Source organism: Tachypleus tridentatus, chromosome 3, assembly GCF_004210375.1.
Source record: "Tachypleus tridentatus isolate NWPU-2018 chromosome 3, ASM421037v1, whole genome shotgun sequence".
Classification (NCBI taxonomy): Eukaryota; Metazoa; Arthropoda; class Merostomata; order Xiphosura; family Limulidae; genus Tachypleus; species Tachypleus tridentatus.
The window spans coordinates 82,509,017-82,528,835 of NC_134827.1; the positions used below are offsets into that span (position 1 = coordinate 82,509,017).

The 19,819-nt window shown below is 31.1% G+C and overlaps 1 pseudogene across 1 annotated transcript in view; it reads left to right on the forward strand.

The window, feature by feature from the left end:
- Nucleotides 1-4,139: 4,139 nt before the first annotated feature.
- The window catches only part of LOC143247354 (F-box/WD repeat-containing protein 7-like), a 109,673-nt pseudogene continuing 93,993 nt past the window's right edge, over nt 4,140-19,819 (forward strand). The window contains exon 1 of the transcript XR_013026526.1: nt 4,140-4,285. The product of XR_013026526.1 is annotated as an F-box/WD repeat-containing protein 7-like (transcript). The remainder of the gene's footprint in view (nt 4,286-19,819) is intronic.

Genomic DNA, 19,819 nt, shown 5'->3' on the forward strand with positions numbered 1-19,819 from the left:
GTGATGACTATCTGCCGTCCCTCTGGTCTTACACTGCTACATTAGGGACGGCTAGCACAGATAGTCCTTGCGTAACTTTGCGCGAAATTCAAAACAAAAAAAACAACAACAAATTAACAGACTGTTCTGTGGGAAAAATATTTTACAGGAAATATCACACATCTAAAAATGAACGTGTTCTTCTGTTGTTTTTTTTCCCTTTCACAAACTTGTGATACTCAATTTGTTTCTCTGTATGGCTACAGTGCGAATCAATTTTCATATCCATTTAATTAGGACCACAGATATAGTAATTCGAATATGCTGAGTTAAAACTTTCATATTATATACAGTTGTAATGGTGTGTTTCTATTTTGCTAATTCATATATTGACTAACAAAGTTCTCTTGAATGTTTTGGACTAGTTTTCTTTCTTGTGGGTGAATAATATTAATATTTAATATTAATATTTTGTAACATGGTACGTAATGATGTGTTTTGATGTTTATTATTTTTCGTGTCAACATTTAAACCATAGAAGTTATATCTCATTTTAGAGGTAGCTAAAATATTTCCATTTCCTTGCATTAGGTCATTTTTAGTTAAAAATAGTACTAAATATATCATATGCCCTGTTTTATGCATTGCTCTGACAGAAAAAGCCACAATTTTAATAAAACAAGGAAACCATTGTAGCTCATTGCATCGATTAATCTTATTCTTCTACTCTTCAATGTGTTTTAAAATTTGTACAAGTCTGGTAACCTATTTTTTTCAAATTTCGTCTATCACTTATCAGAATATTTTGTTTCCCGAGGAGATGTTAACGGTCTCCTCACAGCATACATAACAAGGGACCTGCTGGTTCATCTTGGCTGTCCCATTCTCTAAGCCAAACTAAAACTATTAATAAAATAAATTAAAAATAAAACCTTTAAAGCCAGCCCTTATCATTCATATATCTTTTAAGTTTTGTTTAGAAATAATTCATATTTGCTGTTTCCACAAAATCCGTAGGCCTACCACCGCATATGAAAAATAAAATTTTCTTAGCTGAAGACGGCGTCTACTTTGCCTAAATCTTTACTCGTTTCCCCTAGTTCTATAATTCTCGCTATTAAGTATGAAAAATGTCGATGCAATAACATTATCAATTTTTTACAATCTTAAACACTTAAGTAGGATCCACCTCTATTTCTTCTTTTCTCAAAAGAAAACAACTTAAGAATTTTTTTTCTCTCATTATATGGCAGCCCCTCAATCCTAGGTACCACTTCAGTAATCCTTCCTTGAATCCTTTCCCATAATTCAATCTCTCTTCTGAGGTAAAGAGCCCAAGGTGGAACACAAAACTCTAAATGTAGCCTAACCAGTGCCTTTACCATGAAATTATAACCTTTTTTGCCTCATATTCAATATTTCTGTAGGTATAACCGAAAATCCTATTTGCTCTACCAATAGCAACACTACACTGTTTGGATGGCTTACAAGAATATAGGGGCTCGGCATGGCCCGGTGTTTAAGGCACTCGACTCGTAATCCGAGGGTCACGGGTTCGAATCCCCGTCACACCAAACATGCATGCCCTTTCAGCCGTAGTGGCGTTATAATGTGACAGTCAATTCGTTGGTAAAAGAGTAGCCCAAGAGTTGGCAGTGGGTGGTGATGACTAGCTGTCTTCTCTCTAGTCTTGCACTGCAAAATTAGGGACGCCGAACGCAGGCAGCCCTCTTGTAGCTTTGTGCAAATTAAAAAAAAACAACCAAAAAAACAAACAAGATATACATTTAACAACACTCTTAAGGTTATTCCTATTCAACTTATACTCATAATTCAAATCATGATAACTCACATGCAATATCTTGCATTTATCATAATTGAAACCCATCTACTATTTATTTACCCAACTCACTAAATGACCTAAATTCTTTTGAAAAGCAGTATCCTTTTATCACGTTATGTTTTCACCTGCGCCCAAGGTTAGCGTAATCTAACCCTTTTCTTCCTATTTCATTTTCACAACTAGTGTAACTCAAGATGTTTATATAATTAGAAATTAAGTATTTTCTTGACCTTCCTTCATCTATGTCATTAATAAATGTAAATCAAAATGGGCAATGGTCCTAAGACTGAACTATGATGTACAATATTTGCAGTATTAATCCAGTTTAATTGAATTCCATTTATAACAACCATCTACTTTCTTCCATAAATCCACTCTTCTATTCAATTAGTTAACTTCTCCCCCATACCGAAACAGATAAGTTTATTTACATGCCTTTTATGTGACACTTTGTCAGATGCTTTCTGAAAATCCAGATACACCAAATCTGCAACCTTACTCTCATCTACATGTACATTTTCAAACCATGAGAAACCATGTTGACTATCCGATAAAATTCTAAACTTTGTTAAATGTCTTTTCAAAGTATCTTTTATCAGACGATCTAAAACTTTCACCACGATTGATGCAAGACTAATAGTCTAATAATTACTACAACAACTTTAATACTTTCCTTGAAAGTAGGTTTGTTTGTTTTTTAAATTTCGCGCAAAGCTACACGTGGGCTATCTGCGCTAGCCATCCCTAATTTAGCAGTGTAAGACTAGAGGGAAGGCAGCGAGTCATCACCACCCACCGCCAACTCTTGGGCTATTCTTTTATCAATAAATGGTGAGATTGATCGTCACATTATACACCCCCACGGCTGAAAAGGCGAGCATGTTTGGTGCGACAGGGATTCAAACCAGTGAACCTCGGATTATAAGTCGAATGCCTTAACCCACCTGGCCATGGCGGGCTTTATCGTATCAAAAAATAAATAAATTTACGTCATTTTTCAATATAATTAATTTTATATATTGCTGAAACGTACATATCTTATCGAACAGTGGAAGATGAAGAAATGCGCAGTTTCCATAACGTTTTTTTTTTTTTGTGCTAGTTAAGAGCGCTAGAGTGTTATTGCTATCTATAATATAAATTTTCTTTGTATGGGGCTATCTGCTGAATTCACCGAGAGGAATCGAACCCGGGCCTTGTAGGTAGGAGTGACAGCAGATAATTTCCAGAATTTTTTGTACTTGTCTATGTTGATCCAGTTTATACTAATGCAATAAATTTAACTGTCTATCTCTTCTAACCTTTAGACTTGCATATCCAACGTTTGTACTGTTCATTGTTTCTATTTTAACTCTGAAAATTAAAATCAAAATCTTCGAACGTACATTATATTTCTTGAAATCCACCTGCTTTATTAGTGCACAAACACACACACATATAAATCAACGCCAGGACTTCTCTTATTAAAGTTTCATAAATCACTAATTATCTAATAATCAACCGTGAGTTATATCTTCCAGTGACTTCCTTCGTCATAAACTGAAACTTAACTCTTAACCTTGTATTTTTCAATAGTTAATTTTGTTATTAAACGTTCTTCTAAATGCGTAAAGTTAGCTACGATATCAAGTAACCCTTTGCTCATAAAAAAAACAACCAATAAACAAGAAAAATAAGAAAAAAGAATCGTAAAAGGTGAGGAACAAAACAAGGCTGGAGATACCGTATACATTATTTACTCAAACTACAAATCTCTATTTTGACTTCGCCAGATGTAGTTCTGAGTAACAGCATGGAGCCAGTATAGGGGTTTGCAGTTCGAGTAACTTGTCTATATTATACGAAAGGCGGAATACTTTCGAAACGTCATCCTCTACACTTGTCTCCATAACAGGCAGTTGCTGTTCATTCTACAAAGTTTCATCAATATCTACACTATTTCCAGCATTGTTTTCTAAAATCTTTAAGATCCCTATTTGCAGGTTTTTTAAATTATCTATTTTTTATTTATCTTGTATACATCCTTTTATACACTTTCTACTGTGTGTCAATGAAGAGTAAATCTAAACTTATCCGGTTGTTCAGCAAACTTACAATGTAAACAACCTGGTTACAATACTCGTGGTGGGTAAGATGCAGAAAGTCCAATGTTTGACTTTGCGCTTAGCAACAAACTAACAACCAAACTGAATATAAAACTGGGACATTGAATTAAGGTATTGCTTGGTATTTGTTGCTCATATTATTCATAACTTCTTAGTTTTTATAGTAAATAAACTTATCATATGACGTCACTAGGCGTCATGCGATTTCTTGATTTGTTCATCTTCCGTCAGGGTTTGGTGACGGTACTCTTACAATTATGCTTTTCAGAGATCCATAGTCAAAGATCGATGTAGTTAGGTATTTTTATGTTGAATTTCTTGTAGAACCGGTAGACATAGATTTTCTGAACTAAGTCAGGTATGTTATTGTTTGAAAGCAATAATTTTTTTTTGAAAGAACCATTAATAACGATTTATAGTATAATATAACATTAAGTAGTAACGATAGTGTTCCTACAGATACAATTAACTAGAGCTCTTACAACTCAAGTCTAGTGCTAGGCCTATTTTACTTGGATTACTCTATCCTGGGCCTGTTATTAGGCTTAACGTAGATGTATCTGCGTCTGCATAGATTTAACTTGTTTGATTAAACAAAAACTTAAAATATCGTGAAATGTGCCACTTAAATTAACTGTATTAATGTATGTTTAATAATATGGTTATAAGGGAAAATGATCTAACTTGTATTTAAGATTTAGATAATTATTATGAGGAAAGTTTTTTTTTCATTCTAAACTAAACTACTATTCCTGAAGTTTCAGCATTCAGTGTCATTGGAATATCATACAGTAAATTGAATAATCAATTTCAGTTTACTTAAGAGTAAACTTGATAAACTTAGTTGAGTGGTTAGCAGTAAAACCTGTCGCTGCTGTATTTAATTAAAATACCATTTCAGAGTTTTCAACGGATATAGATTTACAGATACTGATGTTACTCAGCTATTCCCAGTTTTTATTCAGTGTGCAAAAAAGACAAAAACAAACAAACAAAAAACACATACAAATGTAGGTGTTTCCAAAAATACTTTTTAAAATATTCTAGAGTTTTATGATTCTGAAATGTTCTGCAGATCAAGCCTAATTAACCCTTGTTTTTTTTTTTTTTTTGGTGGTGTTTATAACTAAGTCACAGTGATAGATTTAATTCTGTAATATTTGTTATTAGATATTTTAATGGGTTAAGAATAATTACAGTAATGGAAGGAAGTATAAAGGTTCTGTTGCAATCTTCTAGAAAACAAAAGTGATTCAGTAAATGTTGTGCTAAGCAGTAATTAAAAAGTTGAATATGAATATTGAAAGAATATCAAAAACATTGTAATTGTGATGAATTTCTGCAACCTTTGAATTTTAGTTTTATGTAATGATACATTGAGATATATATATCTGTAGAAAACTTTCTTCTATATCAATGTATTGTAAAAACAAATTATAAAGAAATCTAAAATAATTCAATGTTCTTCATGTCAGAAAATATAATTTTCCAGAAAGAAAAAAGTGGTGATAAGACTAAAGTTTATCTCACCCAATAAAACAAATATCAATAATGAGTTTGTTATAGCTTTTGACATCCATTTAAAGTAAAGTTTACGAAAGTAAGATAACTGACTGTTTGAAATGTGTGCTGAGTTTTTGCAAGTTGTACACTGTATGTGATACTATGCTCACATTCTGTTACTGAAGGCAGACTACCCTGTATGGTAAATCAGCAGTTAATGTGTTAAATAATTTTCAAGGAATTTAAGCATGCATCTAAACTGCCTAATTTTAAATCATTTGCCTCTAATATTTCAGGTTTTACTGTTAACCACCATGTCACATTTAAACACAGATTTCTCATAGGAATACTGTTCAATCTCTTAACTTAGAGCAGCAGGATGATAGAATAATCAACAAGATGTGTGAATGTAGGATCCAAGTTGAAATGGAAGACTATGATATAATGGAAATTATTAAAATTTGGTTAGATTTGGAAACTATTGAAAATATGAATAATTATATCCTAAAATTCAATTAAAGGGGTTCTTTATAGGTAGTGAAATGTTAACTTTTTATTGTCAACACTTAATATTGTGACAGAATTACTCATATTGCTTTTGACCCCCATCCTCCCTCCAGCAATTAGGTCTTGCCTTCATTTTATAGTAATATCCTATTAGTTTTTGGATATGTGTATTGATGTTTGTGAATATGTATTTTACAACTGAAGTATTTGTTTTCTGTGCTGATGTGATTTGATGAATACTTTGAAGCTGGTTTAAGTTGTCAGTTTTCACCACCTTAAAAATTGTGTGTGATCATTATGTTACAATTAGAGCTCAGAGTAGGTATTTTTTTTGTCTAATAGTCAGGCTGATTGCCAGTTACCAGTTTTCTTTGAATATGCAACAACTAATAGATTGTTATCAGTTATTGATGAACTTACAAATAACCTGCTTGATAATCTTATTAAAGTTGTATTTTTTTTTATTGCAAATTTAGTTATGAAAGTTTGATATATCAGACATGACCAGTTGTTAGGTCACCTGATTTGCATCTCAACAACAAATAGGCCAGTGAATTCAGATGGAAATTTCACTTCATTGATGGTTGCCAGACTGAGATCAACAAAAACATGAAGCCATATGATATCCCTATCCTTAGTTGTTTAAATGAGTCTTGCAGGTGTGTAATAAATACATTCTACACACATACACCTGTCACTCAGTTTCAAACTTAATTGTATTTGACATCAGGAATTATTGTAAAGTTAGCAGCAGTGTTATAACATTTAACAAAAAAGAATGCTTTTACATTTTTCATGCATGTGAAGAACCAGAATTTTGTGTGCATGAAATATTTGTGGTCCTAGGTCATTGAGAAAACTATTAACTGTTATTAGCAACAGAACAGTAAGGAGCATATATTTTTTTCTCATTTTAATAACTAACTACAACTTGTTGTGACATGCCCACTTTTACTTTCCTGTAGCAAGAGGGATACAGACAATGTTTAACCAAAATATTTTTTATATAGTCTACCTTTTTATTTTTTACTTTTTTGAAGACATCTTGAATGTTTGTTTCAAAGTGAGAACTTGATTATATCAGGAAAATTACTTCAGAAGAGTGTTTGTTTCCAAGTGAGAATCTAATTAGATAGATAATCTGATAATTATAACTTGTATTGTTCAAGGTGAGAAATTACACATTTTTGCAAAAATATTTGGCACTTTGTTGCATAAAAGGGGTGTCTCATTAGAAAGAAATGTTTCTATTTCAATGAAACAACTGTCAAACATATTTTTCAGTTGAATACAAGACTAAAAATTTTCAAAAAATGATTGGAGAATACAAAAGACATGCAAAAAAAAGTTTTGTCTGAACACAAAAAATATGAAGATTAATTCATGTGAAGAAAACTTACAGCAATTGACTGCAATTGAAACATCATTTAAAAAACTTCTTAAATATTTATAAAAAAGTAGAGACATTTTGGTGGTCAGCTTCACTTGATAACCACATTAAAGTCTTATAATTTTTTACAAAGTATCATTTTATGCATCATGAAAGTAATGCCATATTTTTGTAAAATGCTATTTATGAATAAGAATGCAGTGTCAAAAGTTAATTTATTTTAAAACAAAAGCTTGTGATCACAGAGGTGAAACATTATCCTGGATCTGAAGGAAGAGGGTTGAAGGGTTGAAAGTTACAATATGGAAACTAGTTATTTACAGGGTCTGTCATATCAACTGAGGTCTAGCCTGTTTTTCCATGTCTTAATTTTTTTCTCTTTCTTTTATCTTGATATAGCTTAAAGGGGAAAAATCTTTTTATCCAATTGATTTCTGGGACAGTCTTGTAAACTTCCATATCACCACCTTCCATTTTTCTGTCAAGAGAAATTAAGAAGTTCTAACCTATCATTATAATGTTCATCCCTGGAATGATTACAGTTGTCCTCCTTTAAATAACTTTCAGTAAATTCGTTGTTAGATAAGGAGCCCAGAAACTAAAGGGTATTCAAAGTGAGGCCAAACTAGCAATTTGGATAAATAGATCATTATCTTTCTAACTTATAATCAGTGTGTAGATGAAATAGCTGAGCATTTAGATGTTTTTTATTGTTACAAGGATATTCTTCGCACAACATTCTATAGAAAATGTTAGGAATGTATAGGTATTAATCCTATACTGGTAATAAGAAAGCATGGAAGGTGAATACTAAATAAATCATCGGAAACATTTTCCTAGCTTTTACAAGAATAACAAAGATCAGATGTGTGAACCTTTCTTTTATACTTTATGGAAGATCAGTAGATTTTGGGCAGGTGTCTGAGGAGTGGAGAGCTGTTGGTGTTACTTGTATATCAAAAGGGGATAATAAGAGTTGCCATGAAATTTGGCTCGGTTACTATTTTTTTTAACCCTATCACTGTGGGCTTGGTCCAGGAGACCAACATTGTAACAATTTTGTGCTTGCTATAGTTTTCATACTATAACTTTACAATGTGTATCTTCATAAAATTTTGAAGATTGCATTAAAAGTAAGGCTTTCATACACAAAATATCAAGTTTTTTTTGTCACATTTTAAGATTTTTTAGTTAATTGTTTATGTATTTTTTCTTTTTGAAGAATAACTATCCCACATGTAAAGTAATTCTGATTTTAAGATTAAAAATACCTTTTTGCATTAGAAAATTGTGAAACCTCTATAACCTAATAAAATCAAAATAGATGTCACATTTGTTTTTAGAAGACCTATATTATTTATTTTCTCTATTTTGTGACTGTACAGGTTTTGTCAAATTTATTGATCTTGTGACCACCATACAAATTTGGAAATAAGTTTTTTTTTCATTCTAGAATATCTAAAATTGTGAGATGAAATTGCAAATGTTTATTCTAAATAGCCTAAATTTCATAACATTTATTATTTTTACTTTATTGACCTTTCACCCATGTCTGACTAATATTACAGAAGCTACAACTATGGTACACATGCATTTCTTGTTACTATATTAGATATCATAATATTGGTGTGTACAAAGTGATGAGTCTTGTCTTTGTTCTAGTGGACCATTACTTTGTAAAGTAATTACATTACAAATATACATACACTTTTTTACAAAAGAGATATGGGTAGTTATAAATAAAACAGCTATATTCCAAGAAATTAACTTGTTGACCAGCTTTTGACCTTAATGACTGCTTCATTGCATCTTGAAAGACTACTAATTTTTAATGGTATTGTGCTCTACTCCTTTAATGCATTAGTAAGCTCCACAATTGGACAGGCCCATCTTGACCTTATTTTGCATTCTAACTCATTCCAGAGATGTTCTATAAGGTTGAAGTTGGGACTCTTTGTAGGCTACTGCAATGTTCCAGTGTTATTCTCTTCAAAACATGCATTCGCAATCCTTGCTTTACAGCATGGAGTGTTGCATTTTGGAAGGTATAAGGGCCTTTACCATAAAATTACCACAGTGTAGGGCACATGGAATTATACCTTTACACTTACCTGGTCATAACTTTGACTTGTCACATGTAGACTTCCATTTCTTCGGCATGTTACCAATTGTCAAGCTGGGAATGTTTACTTGTTCAGTAGCATCCACAGACATTTTCCCCAAATGACATCCAGCTATTCTTCCCATCTGAAACTCTGTTAGCTCTTTCCTTTCACTCATCATTTGGCATACAAGTTCAAAATGACTTCCAAGAGAACTACTGATCATCTTTGAAAGCCAGACTGTTTGCATATTTCTTATCACACCCATTTTCCTGCAATCAGAGATGTGTCCCATGACGTTTGGTAGGATAGTGTATATCATTACTGTTTACAAGTAAATTATTGAATTTCAGTTGTTTTTCTTAAAACATGGAATAGTAAATACAGAAATATAAAAATATGACAATTTCTTTTTTGTATGATTGTAAATAATGTACTTACTTGCCATACCTTGCATACTAAGTCTTGCTGAAATTTGCCTGTGGAGGATGTGAAACAAATTTTTTTAGGTTTGCTATATGCATTTTGAAATAACATTTTCTAATTTATCAGGATTACTTACTAAGCTTTGTTTTAGGCTAAAAAATATTATTTTGAACATCATTTTACTTTATCCCTTTTTTTCCAAGACTGGGAATAAAAAGATTAATTTTGGGAAATAGATACTTTAAATAGGCTGAGAAAACAATGTGGGACCAATTTTGAGCTTTTAATTGTTTATAAACACATGGAGTGAAGTTGGTGTATGTAAACACGTATTTTCAAAATGGGAAGAGGTGGCATGGTCACTGTGTTTAATTTACTAATTATAATCATATCTCAGAAAATATAAAACATAAGAGGTTCTTATTTTATATTCTATCTTTTCATTATTGGTAATTTGAGTATTTAATTTTTAAAAAACCATAGCCTTTGTATTTGAACATCAGAAACATCTAATTTGAACCAAAGTTGCATTCAGTATACCATGTGACACACAAAAACTGATATTAAGGAATATTATTTTAATATTTACTTTCAAATTAAAATTAACTAATGTATAATACTAAAATTTGAATTATAATAAAAAAAATTTATGCCAAACTTATTGACATGCATTGATAAACTAGTAGTTCAATAAAGTTTTGAATACAAGTCTACTAAAATGATGACATACCCTTTGATCCTTGACCACAGGAAAACCCATAGTGATAAGATTTAATGTAAAAATTGAAGAAAGTTGTAAAAGGAGCTTTATAAAAAATCATGTAATGAAGTGCAGTATCAATGTTAACCTTTTGACTGTCAAGTATTTCAGCTGCTACGGCAGCTCCTATGCCGGTTTTTTTCAGCAAAATTGAGTAATTTTTAAAACAAAGGAAATAAGCAACAAATACTACTTTTTCTTTAAGCCAAACTTATAATAGTACACAAAATGAATAAATATGTACAAAACATGAAACAATAATTGTCCGTGGCACTGTGTTACCAGTCGGCTTGGACGAGTTATCTCGTCTACGGTACTGAACAGGTTAAAAGAGGATCATTATGGATTTGCTAAAGAGAGCACTTTCCTGATTAATATGTTAACTTGTTTTTATCATGTTATACATTATTTTGATAATGAAAAGTGTGTGGACTTGGCATACCTAACTGTTTTAAAAATTTTGGTGATGACTTAAAATATTGGTTGCACTTAGGACTTTATCTAACCAAAAATTGGAACTATCTGACAAACATGACTTATGTCTAGACATTGTCCTATCATGGTATTAAACTCTAGAAATTACTTTACTATAAAGCTCTTTGTGATTAGTTTTTCCCTTATTATATGTAAAGTTTGTTTTCTGTATGAATTCCCTGTTTCTGCCCTTTTACATGACTGTCTTGAAGGTTCAAGCTGGTTTCCCTTTGTATGATTTAATTGTAATTCTAAGTAACATTTCTTTTTTATTCTGATTGTTTAAAAATTCACTTCATACCAAATCATAACTTTAGGAAAGTGAAATTATGCTAGTAGTAAAATTGTAATTGATAAATGTTGATATAACTGTATGACAAAAGTATTACCACCTATTTGTATCATGTGATTATTTCAGAAAAAGAGGCTTAAATAAGTTTGATTTGTAAAAACCCATGTGAGAGAATATTTGCCTCCTAGTGTGGCAAAGGTTTACACTATTGGGGTTCTACTGTAAGTCAGACCAACAAAACATGTTACTAAAACTGTAGGAAATAGTTTTTATTGGTGATTTTTTTGCATAACCTTAAGGGTAATATATAATATCATTATACTTTTCAGTAGTTTCAACTCATTTTTGAATAAGATATTTATTTTCACAAAAGTAACATTGTTTCACTGTATGTAATGTATATGTAAAAATAGCTTTCCATATTTTGTTACAAGTTAGACATTATCCTCTCCAGTGGAAAGTAACAAGGTATACCTTCATGAAGTCATGGCCATATTTTGGAGGAGAGCTAGCCTTTGAGTTGAATTTGCTAATTATTAAATTGATGGTCTCAGTTATCAATTACATATGATTAATCAATAAGTACAGTGTTTTTCAAACCATGATACAAGCAAAAAAGGGAGTTGGCAGCAGGTGCTGCTAGTTTCTGTCCTACTTGTCAACAGTCCAGAAACAAAAACGTTAGTGGTGGATGTTACTAAACTTTTGCTTCCCTCTTGTCAACAGTTCAAGGTGAATGACAGTAGGCTTGGCAGCATTGCAATGCAGATAGCTCTTGTGTAGCTTTGTATGAAATTCATTGCAAACAAAAGTGGTAGCATTGTCATATCAAAGAAAGAGTGAGCATGCTTAGAAGCAATGTTTCAATTATATGGAGAGTTAAAATGATCTAAAATAGTGATAATTGGAAACACTAATTATGATTAATCAATTTAATAGTAATTTTGATTAACTGATAACCTTCCATGGCCTTGATTTGGGTATATTTCATTATCAGATATGGCTATGTTCTGTGAACTGGAGGGAGAAACTATTGTAATGGATGTAACACTTGTACATGTGATATGTTGGCTTTTTACTTACTGATGCATAATTTTAAGTACTATACTAAAAAAGTAATACAAGTCAAAATCAGTTACCTTAATTTAAGTGTTATGTTTGATAAATAAGGATTATTGATGTGTGACAGATGAGATGGAATTGCAAACTCTAGTATACTGGGTTGAGTTACATACTGAAGTATACTAGTTGAGCTCTTGAATTTTGGCTAGATTTTCTTTTCCTTTTCTAATAGACTGCTGGCCAAAATCTTAAGGCCAATGAATATAAAGAAAAAATATGCATTTTGCATTGTTAGACTCAACCACTTATTTGAGTAGAACTTCGAAAGATGAAAAAAGAAAATGGAAAATAAAAATAAACTTTTTTAGCAGTTAATATGTGAACACTATGAAATTAGCCTAAATACTAGCTGGTCAAAAGTTTAAGACCATACCAAAAAGAAGTCCTAAACAGAGTAGGAAATGCCCAACAAGAGGTCTCGGTCATGGGGTGCATAACTATCATTGCAAAAAACGGCAAACATTTGCTTTGGCGTAGTTGATATAAGTGTTTGCAGAAGGCTGGCTGCAATGTTATTCCAAGTGGTGAAAATGGCTTCATGAAGATCATGCACCATTTGGAATTGACATCCATTTCTATAGGCTTTCCTTGTTATCTACACCCAAGCATTTTCAGTGTGGTTCAATTTGGGCAAACATGCTGGATAGTCCAAAAGAATCATGTTATTTGCCATGAAAAAGTTTTGTACTGTGGGCATTGTGGATTGCAGCATTGTCCTGATGATAGATCCAATCATTTCCACACAAGTGAGGGCCTTCAGTCAATAAGGATGCTCTCTCCTACATGCCAGTGTAGCCAGCTGCTGTTTGATGCCCCTGTATATCCTGAAGCTCCATTGTTCCATGGAAGGAGAAAGCACTCCAGATCATTATGGAACCTCTTCCACTATGTCGTGTAGAAAATGTCTCCAGTGGGATATCCTTATCGTGCCAGTAACGTTGGAAGCCATCTGGACCATCCAAGTAAAATTTTTTCTCATCAGAGAGCAAAACCTTCTTCCACTTTTCTACATCTCATATTTGGTGCTTCTCAGCAAAGTTTAACCAAGCTGTTTTGTGGTGTGGAAGGAGGTGTGTCCTTTGAAGATATTTATGGTTTTTTAAGCCTTTCTTTCATATATGCCGTCTTATTGTTCTTGAGCTGCATTCTGCATCTGTAAGGGCCTTAATCTGGCTCAACGATTAGCTGGTGTCTTGCCAGACAATTCATCAAATCCTCCTGTACAACGCTGGTGAAATTTTCTTTGGCCGACCGCTTGAAATTCTCGTTCCATAACCCTCAGGGTCTTTTAAGAAATTTGCAACAGCAGTTTTACAATACCCAATCTCACCACTGATGGCACATTGAGAGAGACTTTGCTTTTGCAGCTCGACAATTCTGATACATTCAAACTCTGCCAACTTTTTAGCCTTTGCCATGTTTTTACCCAATGTAACACAGGAGATGTCAGTGGGAGATGTTGACAATGCTACTGCTTGAACACAAATGACTAAATTTCGTTACGTGTTTACTGATTAATGCCTCGTTTCAGTATGGTCTTCAACTTTTGACCAGCTAGTATTTAGGCTAATTTTATAGTGTTCACATTTTCCCTATTAAATGCTAAAACAATGTTATTTTATTTTCCATTTTCTTATTTTCATCTTTCGAAGCTCTACTTAAATAAGTAGTTGAGTCTAACAATGCAAAATGCATATTTTTTCTTTATGTCCATTGGCCTTAAGATTTTGGTCAGCAGTGTATATACGAGGAAATAAATATGGGATAAACTTGAGATAAGAAAGATAAGTATGATGTATAGTGGCTCTAAAACTTTTTCAAATTGAGTAACAGATTATTCCAATCCCAAAATTTCATGCTAATATGTTATAAAATATATTTAGTTATTTTTTTCATGTTTTGCAAATTATATCCAGTCTACTGATTTTTTGTAAATTTATAATTCAGTATAACACAACTTACTTGTAATTAGCAGTTATATATTAAAAAAACAGTGGGTATTCCAATGGGAGTTAACTTGCCTGCAAACATGGCTAATTTGCAAGTTTTTTATGAAAATACATTTATGAAACAGGTTTGAAATTCTGAGTAATATAAATATACTTTTTGTTACATAGATTATTTAGCAACTATTAATAATCAGTACTTTTCACCAAGTTTAGTATATCCAAATGAACTTGAAACTGAATAGTAACAGTGATCATATACATGCCATTTACCTAAATTTTGATATTAAGTTTATAAATAATAAAGTACAATTGAATATTTTTGATATGAGAAGAACATTTAATGTTTTCAATCTTGGTCTACCCACCCTTAGTAATGTAGTTTTCATATGATTCTAAAAGGCATGATTATATCACATTTAAAAAGATTTCTAAATATCTAATAGCAGTAAGTTCTTTGAATAATGTATTATTACCTGTAACTAAACTAGAAAAAATGGTTATAAATATTTGCAATTAAATTTTTTTTTGCAAGATTTTATAATGAAATGAAAAATACAGTGATAAATAAATACTCAATGAATTGAAAAAAAACACTTTGTCATGAGGGGTAGTTAACTACTTTTAACAATTCACATTAAATTTTATACAGTATTGCTGGAGCTAGAATGACTAATTTCAAATACCTGGCTTGTTTCAGCTTTCCTGTGGTAAACAAGAATATTGTTACAAAACAGAAAAATATGAACTACCTTTTGTATTTAAAGTAGGTTTTGCCATTTTTAAGGTTGAATATAAAATGTATTTTAAGATCTTGTACAAAATATGACATTTTCAGAAAAGTGTGGAGGTAGAGAGTTACTTGTAGTAGAATTTTGGGGTGGTTATTATTCTACACAAGGCAATTTTAGAACTTTTCAGGGTGGAGTATAGTAGGTAATGCTTTGTAGTATTTTTTGGGTGGCTTCATTTTCCTACTTTTGACTTTAATACATCTCATTAAGGACAACTGGCTGCAGACAGTGAAAGACAGTAGGTGTTGAGGCATTGTGGGAATAAGCACTTCACAAACTTAATTGAATTTCTATGATTGCTGACTAGTTTTTCTTCTGTGTTTGAAACTTGTATGATAGATGAGATATCTCCAGTGCTTTTGGCTGCTATTGTCATAGACAGTCTCCATCTTGACCTTTAGATTACTACTGAAAAATGTGATGAACGTGTATAAAAGCTTAAAATATTATCTTGTGTGTGATGTATAGGAGAAACACAAATGAAGTATGAGCCATTAATGTTTAGGTAATTAAAATGCTAATGATTATCAATACAGTTGACAATAGATTGTTAATTTACACTCATTATATATTTAATGGTTCTGGAGAATTTGTGAATATTTTTTCAGTATCTAAACTTAATGATTTAACCACATTTTAAGACAAAAGTAATTGGGAACTTCAGTGCTAATTATAAAATATTTATAAATTAATGATGATTCCATAATATGTCATGATGCTGAAACTAGTCAAGGCAAATTGATTTATATTTGGAAAAAACATAGCAAATACCGTTTCCATTTTGTTTCAGGAGGGGGATTTTTTTTTCTGAAAATTTGGGAAAACAATTTCTAAACATAAAATTCAATAAAATTTCTACAGAAAATGATGGAAGTGTAAGTTACTTTGTTTATAAATTTTGCTGAAGTTATTGCTGGTGAAACTGCAGTTGAAATTTCTGCAGTATTCAAAGAAAATGAATACATACTAATTCAGTAGACAGTATACCACATAAGCAAAAACTAAAATATTTTAAAGAGGAATTTAATGTTTTATAATATGCTGCTCATTATACATATATAATAGTAGGTAGTATCTGGATAAGTTTCTAGTAACATTTTGTCAATGGTCTGTTTAGGACATTCCTATTTATTTAAGAAAAGTAGTGAGCTCTAGACCATAAACTAGTTGTTGGGATAGGATAGCTGGCACTAAAATAAAGCTAAACAGAAAAAAACATTGAGCTGGAGTTTTCAAAAAAAAAAGGAAAGGAGGTGGACTATTTGTTTTAATTGATCTCTAAAAGAAAGTTTGCATTTTTTTCATGATTGTTTGTTTTCAAACAGAAATCTGTTTCATTTTTTTCATTGAAATGATACAGAATTTATGGGAAATAAAAAAGTAACATAAATCAACTATGTTAATTTCATTTTTTATTCAGAACTTTTCTTTCTTTGTAAGACTATAAAATAACTTAAAGGGGAGGAAGTGGGAGGGCACCTGCAAAAAAGGAAATAGAGATTCTAACTTTTTTTTTCTTTTTACTTAGCTTTAGTTAATGATGTGGAGTTTGAAATAATTATATTTTGTTAAGAATAAAAGTACAAATTAACAAATAACTTTGAGAAATTAGCTGGTAAAACAAAATATTTCACAATTTTAGTAATGTACTTTCAATAGAATTTGGGCCATAAACACACCTTTAGCAATAAACCAAATTAACTAATTAATCCTTTAGGCTGAAGGGAAACATAGGTTTATACTATCATGTAACTGAATGTGCAAACATAGCTATCTTTGTCTGGACATTTTCATTATGTATGTAAAAAATGGAGTGTTGTATTTGTTTTGCTATGATATTAGATCACAAGTCTGCAGTTCCATAAATCATTTTAAAAATTATTTCAAGTATAAAAATTACTGCAAATTGTTGAACCTGTTATGATGTACAGCTGTTTAGTATAGCACAGTGGTAGGTAATTCATGGTGAGAAAAATTCCAGTTGAAATATAAATATATATTAGACTCTGTTTGTTAACCTGAAGATGACTTAAGAAGGTTGGAACTTTGTTCAGTACTTCATTTTAGTTGAAGTTTTAATATCCATACTAGTCATCTTTAGAATATAAACTAGCAGGTACCTGTAGTACATTTGTTATCAAATTAGTTTCTCTACTTCATATATGATTTTTGAACAATACAAAATAATTCTAATTTTAGACACTGAAAACTGTAAATCTACTTGTCTTAGGTCTAACATTAGTTAAGCCTTTATTAAAGTCAGACTATTTGATGAAGAGAAATTAATGCTAACTTCTATACATTTTTGTCTTTTCTTTAGTTAAGGAGAAACTTAGCATACTCAATACTGTAAATAAACTAGTTATTCTGTGACCTAGCATTAGACCTTTTAAAAACTTTATGCTTTTAATGTATAATACAAAATGTCTTAATGTACAGGGTGGCCTGTAAGTCCCTACCCATCCATATATTTTGTGTATCTGTGTGCTGTCCCTCATTCTCGCTGCATAATATTATGTGACTCTATGTTCTGTGAGACATTTTCAAGTGCAAATGGGCTTACATCAGCCATATTTCTCTGAAAAAAAAGAAAATTTATGATACATGCATAATTGAATATAACATAATAACATATCGATGGGTTGGGACTTACGGGCCACCCTATATGTTTATATCCACCTTTTGCTGAGATCCATTGAAATGAAGTGGATGTGCATTTGGATAGTAAGGTGTGCACACTTTATTAGATGGACAAAAACTGAGTATTATTATAATAGGTATAAAAGCTGATGGTACGTACAGATATTGTTTTATGTTGTCATGGTAGACACTGCTGAAACTTGGATAACATAGAAAAAAAGGAATGTAGAACACTAACTAGTTTCATGAATTGTGAATACTTTTCACATTAAAGGTTAGTTTTACACTACTGATGACTAGTTGTTATAATAATCCTGCTCATTATGAGAGGAACCATAGGTTTAGACATGTAGTAATATGTCTGGTCTAACGATCAGTGGTGCAAAGTTACCATCTATGGGATTATAATTGAATACCTCTAAGTCAAAATCTCATCTACCCACTACAATGATACCACTCATACCCCCTATGTTTAAGGATGATCCTAGATGGATGGATGGTGTTATAAGAAGGGTGAAAATATTCTGTATTTGCTAAAAGAACAGATATGAAGATAGAAATAAACAAAAAATTCTTGATTTCATATAATGCATGAAAAACATTTTGTATTCATTAATGGTATATTACTGTAAGATAGCAGGTTCTAGTTTATTGTATTTTTGTTATCATTCATTATTCCATTTTTCATTTAGTTCAGCTATGAATTTTTAGTTGCAATAAAGCACTGATTCATCTTCTGTCTGGAGCAAATGAATTTGAGTATGTATGTGATATGAAACTGACGTGAGCTTTCCCTTGTGGTGACATACTTTATCTTGGAGCATACTACTCATTTGGTAAAAAGAAACCTCCTTGGCTTGTTTGTTTGAAAAATATTTGTATTAAATTGATTTTTTTAGTGATTATTCTAATTAACAATTAAGGTAATTAATAGTATTGAAGCAATTTATTTCATTTTATATATATATATATAAAATTAATACTTAGAGAGCAGGAAAGACTTCTTTAAAAACAGCAAATTCAAACCTGTGATAACTAACACAAATTTTCTATATGTATACTTCAATTAATGTGATTTGTTGCTGACTGTTTCAAGCTTTTTAATTACTTGTTTGAGTCTTCATGCAGTTAAGTGGCATTGCCTTAACTAATAAACAAATTGTGTCAACTATAGTTTAGCTCAGTGAGCTGATTATAGTAATTATATTGTTGCTAATGTTATAAAATACAATAACAGTGCCTCATGTCCTGTTGTAAACACTTCATTCTATTACTCATACAAATTCATTCTGTGAAATAATGTAGCTTAGCTGTTAATTTACTCAATGTAATGTGGAAAATGTGGGTCAAACTTTAATTCTGTTACATGTAGGTATAAACTTGTGTAGCTCTCAGATTAAAGATCTGATGAGTTATATAGAATTAAAGCATTTTAAAATTCATCCTTTTACCTCTGTTGAAATAACTTAGACATTGTTAATGAAGAAGCTAATAGACTTCATTAAGAGAGCTTTTATATTTTGAAATTCAAAACATTATATCCATATGGATTAAACCAAGGTTTTAATAATTTTGATGCTTTAAATTGCAGTAAAATTTACTGTATTGCAATTTTTTCTTGTCATAGTTTTTCTCATAAAATTAAGGAAAGGGAAAAACAAGTTAAAATGGATTGATTTTTTAGAATAGAGTTATTTAGGCAGCATTTTTTATTATAGTATTAATGAAAGTAAATTGTTCTTAAAAAGATGTATGAAGTTAATCTTCCTAAAATGAGAGAACTAATATAATTAAAAAAATTATAATTTTCAAAATGATCATGCAAAAGACTTGCTTTAAGACATTGTAAAATATTGATTAAAAGTTAATGATTTATCAAGATTTGAAAAAGAGAAACCACTGATTAAAGGCTTTGTATTTGGTAATTAATTTTAAA